General features: G+C 42.1%; 1 long non-coding RNA gene across 1 annotated transcript; it reads right to left on the bottom strand.

Moving 5' to 3' along the window:
* Positions 1-219: 219 nt before the first annotated feature.
* LOC309352394 lies at positions 220-5,408 on the bottom strand. Its single transcript, XR_014161295.1, has 3 exons — positions 5,357-5,408; positions 3,826-4,002; positions 220-2,330 (listed from the first exon to the last, which is right to left on the bottom strand). It is a non-coding gene; the product is annotated as an uncharacterized lncRNA (long non-coding RNA).
* Positions 5,409-6,361: the final 953 nt, after the last annotated feature.

Below are 6,361 nucleotides of genomic sequence, written 5' to 3'. Positions count from 1 at the left end.
GCAATTGCCAGGGAATGTATTAACCCGTTCAGGTTAATGATAACTGAGGATTAGGATGCTACCCATGCAGGTTTTTCTTCTGCAATGTCTATGAAACATAGCACATATATTTCCCCCCTCCCCCAAGGTATATTTCTTTTTCTTAGATTACAGAACTGCATCATTCATGCACATCAGAGTAGTAAACATTCCCCTTGAAGGACATGAGTGTGAGAGGAATATAAAATAACAAGTTTAATATATTACATTTGGATAAATAGTAATTCTATTAAAAAATGGGGAGCACCTTGTGAATTCAAATAATGGGGGTTCTGGACAAAACCTAGCTGTCAGGTTTTAAAAAAAATAAAATAAAAAACCTGAAATTTTTCAGCATATGCTGTGTCTCTGATAAATGACTATTTCTCCCTCAATATTTAATGATAAGGCTAGGGCAAAGCATAGAAAACTAGATGGAACACAAATGGAAGAAAAATCAGAACTGTAATCAAATGGGAATTTGTGTGCAAATACTTTAGTTTTTCATCATTAATCATTTATTATCTATAGTGACTGGTGCATGTGTGCAAAAGCATCAGCTACAAAGTCTCCCAGAATATGTGTTCTGAAATACAATCCTCAGATGAGATTCATGATGGCAAACCAATCCACAGTGAAATAAATGATATTTAAGCAAACCTTACACTGTTCAGGATTGCAATTTACAGAATTTTACACCCCCAAAATGGTTGGGGGCTTGTTTAATTATAGTTTTATACAGTGGAATGTGATTCTGTAAATCAATGCTACACAGGATCTGAAGTTAATATTCAGTTAATATGAATTTTAGTAACTTGTGTAATATAGCAGAGTTGGGATTTAAAAATAATAATAATTTGTGTCTTTCAAGAGAACCCAGGAATATTGATAGGCATTAAAAATTCTTCTGATGAAGCTTAGCAATTCAAATTCAGTTCAGTCATGTTAATGCTGGGTTATTGACTTATTAAAGTGATTCTTTTTAAAATATATGGTTTGTTCTTTTTATCAGTTTGATCATCAGTAAACACCCCCTCAGGAAATTGTTTCTGAAAAATTGTATTTGTGGGATTTTCTCAGAAAAGTCAGTTCTAAAAAAGAAGGAAGAAATTAGAAGAAAGACTGCTTAAAGCCACATTGAAATATTCACCTAAAGAGGAGGCAAACATATTGCCTTACATTGATATCCATTGTTGTTACCCACCTGCTTGCTAAAGATGAGGAAGTCCATGTATTGTTCATTTAACACTGTAATGCACATCTTGTTCAGAGTGTGCATGTTCTGCATTGGAGGGTCAACAAACAAAAGGGGGTGGACACAGCACTAGTAACAGGAGGGGAAGATGAAGCCAAGCCACTACCTTGCTTTCCATACTACCAGGTCTCTCAGTACCCTCTTACCTTGTACAGTGGTACCTTGGGTTACAGACGCTTCAGGTTACAGACTCCGCTAACCCAGAAATAGTACCTCGGGATAAGAACTTTGCTTCAGGATGAGAACAGAAATTGCGCGGTGGCGGTGCTGCGGCAGTGGGAGGCCCCATTAGCTAAAGTGGTACCTCAGGTTAAGAACAGTTTCAGGTTAAGAACAGACCTCCAGAACGAATTAAGTTCTTAACCCAAGGTAGCACTGTAGTCAGAAAATGGAGACTGTAGAGTAGGATGGAGAAAGGGAGGCAAGGATTAGCGGGGTGACATTTGGGCTTCAGTCCTGTCTGCACTCACCACCTAAGTTTACTAGTTGCAGTAGAGCTGTAGTAAGGACCAGAGAAAATAAGAGATGATGGAACATGTGGTATTCCCCACTCATTATGAGCTGTCATAAATGTAATTTGCAGTCATTACTGCCAAGTAGAAAAGATTCTCAATCAACAACCAAAGGAACTATTAAACCAATTTGTAATTTCTTTATAGATAGTAAATACAGTCACAACTAAGCTATATACAGTGAAAGTGATGACTATATGGAGGGGAACCAGAGTGCCTTGATTTTGGTTGTTATTCTAGAGTAGTATCTGTCTTTGTGTACTGCAGTGGCTGGTGGGCGATGGAAGAATTTATCACATATCCAACTGGAAACCCCTACCTTGGCTGCATTTTACTTTCCAACTGCTTGGCATAGGACTACCAAATTTGCTGATCAAAGGAAATGATGAATGAGATACTTACTTCCAAACATTTTCTTGTGCACTCCCTGCAGAATGCTTGACTGCCTAAGAGTTATAGTAGGCTAGCTGTTCATTTAACAGAAATTCCCAGTAACTATGGTGATGCACAGCAACCTTTAGCCTGTATCATATACAAAATAAATACTGAATAAAAAATAAATGCAAACAGAGCTATCAAAAACGAGGAACTGCAGACATTTTTATACAGGTTGCCATTTTTCATAGGCATGAAGTTAATACATCTTTGTCAATAGCAAATTACCAGGGAAGAGAAATTGTGGCAATTAAGCAATGCTAATCAAAATTTGTGATCTCCTTTAGTCAACAGACTGGTTCTAAATCAAACAGCAATCAGATGTGAAAGAGCTTCTTTCATTTTTAGGTAAGCCCTCAAAGGGGGGGGGGAGTTAAGCTTTTGAGGCATTATAAAAATGAACCTTCAAATGATCTTGTTTACAATACTCAAAACTACAGGCTACAATCTGGAATAGGGAGGAGCGGCTGGGGTCACTAATGTGTGACAGGTCCTGATGGCAAATACTGAAGCCAAAGAGTCAGAGGAACAACTTGATATTTACCATATTTTTCGCTCCATAAGATGCACCAGACCATAAGGTGCACCTAGGTTTGGGAGGAGGAAAACAAGAAAAAAATATTCTGAATCCCAGAGGCCAGAACAGCAAGAGGGATCTGGCTTCTGGGATAACCGCGCCAAGCCTCTTCAGGGCAGCGGGATGAAGGCTCCCCCTGCCCGAAGAGGCTGCGCACATCTAAGGTAGAAGCCAGGACAGGCGTGTCACTGAAGGTGTGCTGTGCAGTTCTCCTTCTCTGCGCAGCACGTCTCCTTCGCAGGCGCTGCGCAGAGAGGGAGAACTGCACAGCACCCCTTCAAGTGAAGCTGGAGAAGGAACAGAAGGAGACCCTTCTGTTCCTCCTCCAACTTCGCAAGACAGGCATCGCTGAAGGGGTGCTGAGCAGTTCTCCCTTTCTGTGCAGCACCTCTTCTTCGCAGGAGAGGCGCTGCACAGAGAGGGAGAGCTGCACAGCGCCTCTTCAGTGAAGCAGGAGGAGGAACAGAAGGGTCTCCTTCTGTTCCTCCTCCGGCTTTGCTGAACGGGCGTTGCGCAGCTCTCCCTCTCTGCACAGCGCCATCCGCTCCATAAGACGCACTCACATTTCCCCTTAACTTTTAGTAGGAAAAAAGTGCGTCTTATGGAGCAAAAAATACGGGACTTGTTTAGGTGCAAAAAGAATTTTTTATTATTATGGTAGATTCCTCACTGTCTTGCTATTCACATTATACCTCCTTGTCTTTCAGGCATATTCTTTCAGACATATTCTTTCTTGCTGCATAGCCCATGTATCAGCATCATAATAAACTTCCTTATTGAAAGGTTGTTTGGCACTCATAACAACCAATTGACACCTCTTCTGACTACTTAGTGAGGCAGAATATAATATCTTTTATTATCTCTAGTTATTTCGTTGTCTAAAATACATTTGCCATGACTGCTCTTCTTTCCATTTAAGATTATGCTAAAGTGGGGCTTAAATGGATATATCCTAAATGTTTCATGACCTGTCATTCCAGGTCTTGGGTACCTTAGGAAGCACATTCTCCTACATCCATCTCACCTACCGCATGAAATGGTATCCACAGGGACTATTTTGAAGAGGCTGAAACCTGGAGAAGTTATTTTTCAGTTGCGGTTGTCATATTGTGAGATCTCTTGAGGATATCTGCTAAGTCAGGGGTCATCAGAGTTTTTCAGCGGGGGGCTGGTCCACTGTCCCTCAGACCTTGTGGGGGGCCAGACTATTTTTTTTTAAAAAAAATGAACGAATTCCTATGCACCACAAATAACCCAGAGATTCATTTTAAATAAAAGCACACATTCTGCTCATGTAAAAACACACTGATTCCCGGACCATCTGTGGGCTGGATTTAGAAGGTGATTGGGCTGGATGTTTTGCCACTGGATTCTTGAGGCATTCATTAAAGATGCACCCATTTCATTTTCAATAGGCTTTATGAGAGTGTGGACTATGCATCTTCACATCTTATCTGAGGGTTCCCCCAATCCTGCAGATTTGGGGGTGGTGTATGGAAACCATGATGGAGGGGAGGGTAATTTCTGCTGCATGAACAGAAATCTTTCTGTTCATGCAATGACTCCCTATTGGATTCAACCTCAAGCCAATATTTCTCAAAAGACACACCAGAAAACGACCACACAAGATATCACAATAATTTTTAAAAAGTGCAATATGCATATATTGTATAACGTACATGTGCTAAAATACATTTCAAAAAAAGGAAAAACTTTCCTCAAACACTCAATATTTCATGGCGGAACAGGTTGGGCTGACACTGATGTTGCATAATCAGGGACCTCCACAGACTCACACACTTTTTTACAGTTTAAAAAAATAATTAGAACAAGCTTCTGATAAATCATGACACAACAACCTAAACTGCAGTGATCCCCTGTAGGTACAGCAGATGCAAAAACTGCAGGCACTGCTCAGTTAACAATATATACACCAGAGCAAACAAATCAAAAGGGACAAGGATCCATGTATGTGGTATGTACCTAAGTGCAGTGTATCTCATTTGTTGCAACCAAGTCCCCAACGGCTACTCTGCTGGGGATGCTAAACAGTTCTTCCTTCCCTCTGTGAAACTGTGCATCTGGAAAAAGCAGCACATGACTTTGAAAGAGAATGCTTTTCCTCTTCAGATGTTAACATTTATACTATTTTGACAGCAGATACAAAATTAACTATCTACACTGGCTCTCTGACACCACCTTTGCCATTTTTCAACCATTCCACTCGCTCCTATCATTTCAAGTAGCCCTCATATCTTCTGTTTCGTTAGCACCATGGGAATGAGCCTGGGTGGAACTTGGGTTTGCAAGCACCCCTTTCCTTCTCTCCTGCGATGGCTTTTGATGAGATCAGAACCATTAATTTCCATTTCCAATGAACCACACTTCGACATTTTGCACAGTGTATCGTATGGTTTAGGGTAGGGCCGGTCCTATATATTTTGGCACCTGAAATAAACCACAGAATGACATCCTCCCCACCAGGGAGGAAGGGGTGAGTGAAGATCTACATCAGGAATGGTGGTGGTGGTGGCGGCGGGGGAGTAAAATTAACCTTACTCAGTGGTGGAAGTGGGAATCAAAGGCCATCATAGGGGGCGACACTCTCTGAGTGCAGATAGCCTAGGGTGCAGAGCCTGCAGGTGCAGAGCCTAGGAGACCACAGAGGGCAGTCCCTTCCATTTCCTGCCTAGGGATGGGAGGAGACAAGCATTGCCTCCTATTCACCAAGAGGTTGCTATGGAGGCAGCATTGGGGGCTGCTGCTGAGGAGGCAGCTGGTCTGGCCTCCAAGGAGCATGTCTTAGATATCGCTTCCACTGCAGCAGCAGCTGGCAAAACATGCCTCGGAGGCTGGATCTGTCACTCCTGTGGATCCTGCCACCCGAGGTGGTCACCTCAGCTTGTCTCATGGGTGGGCCAGCCCTGGTTTGGGCTGGTTTTAGTTAAACAGGTTGCCCAGTCAGGACACAGGGGGGTGGAGTCAGTGGGACTATAAAATCAGTTCTGGGAGGAGTTCATTGGGAGTTGTTGGTGGTAGTTGGTTGGTTTTAGTGGGCTGGCTGGTTGGGAAAGGCAGTTGGAGAAGCAGTTGGCAGGCAGTTGGTAATAGAGAGACAGGGCAGTGGATTCTTGAGTGTGGGGAGGTAGAAGAGATAGAGAGAGGAAAATAAGACTAAGAAAGTAAAGAGCAACAACATTTGGAATGCCGTAAAAGTTTGTTTGTGTCTAAAATAAAATACACTCTTCTTTATTAATTGAAAACATGACTGAGACTGAAGTGATTTTACCAGGGAGGACATGGTTGGTGGCAGCGGATTAGTGGTGTACAAGTCAATAGTCTGTGAGACAACCGGGGCTCCGTACAAATGCCACACTATGGACAATTGAATACGGAAGTGAAGGCTTTAGCAATTCTTACAGCAGCAGCAACAGAGGAAGTGTTCAACACATGAATCTAAGTCTTATACATGACACATAATCTTTGAATCAGGCTAAGAGGGTGATTCAAAAGCGAAGGAGGAGTTTCTGTTGAGAAAATCCAGAGTGGATTGCTGCAAAAATG

This window comes from Podarcis erhardii (assembly GCF_964252035.2).
Source record: "Podarcis erhardii genome assembly, chromosome: 11".
Classification (NCBI taxonomy): domain Eukaryota; kingdom Metazoa; phylum Chordata; class Lepidosauria; order Squamata; family Lacertidae; genus Podarcis; species Podarcis erhardii.
Note: the sequence above shows the minus strand (reverse complement) of the source record. Positions and strands in the feature narration are given on the sequence as shown.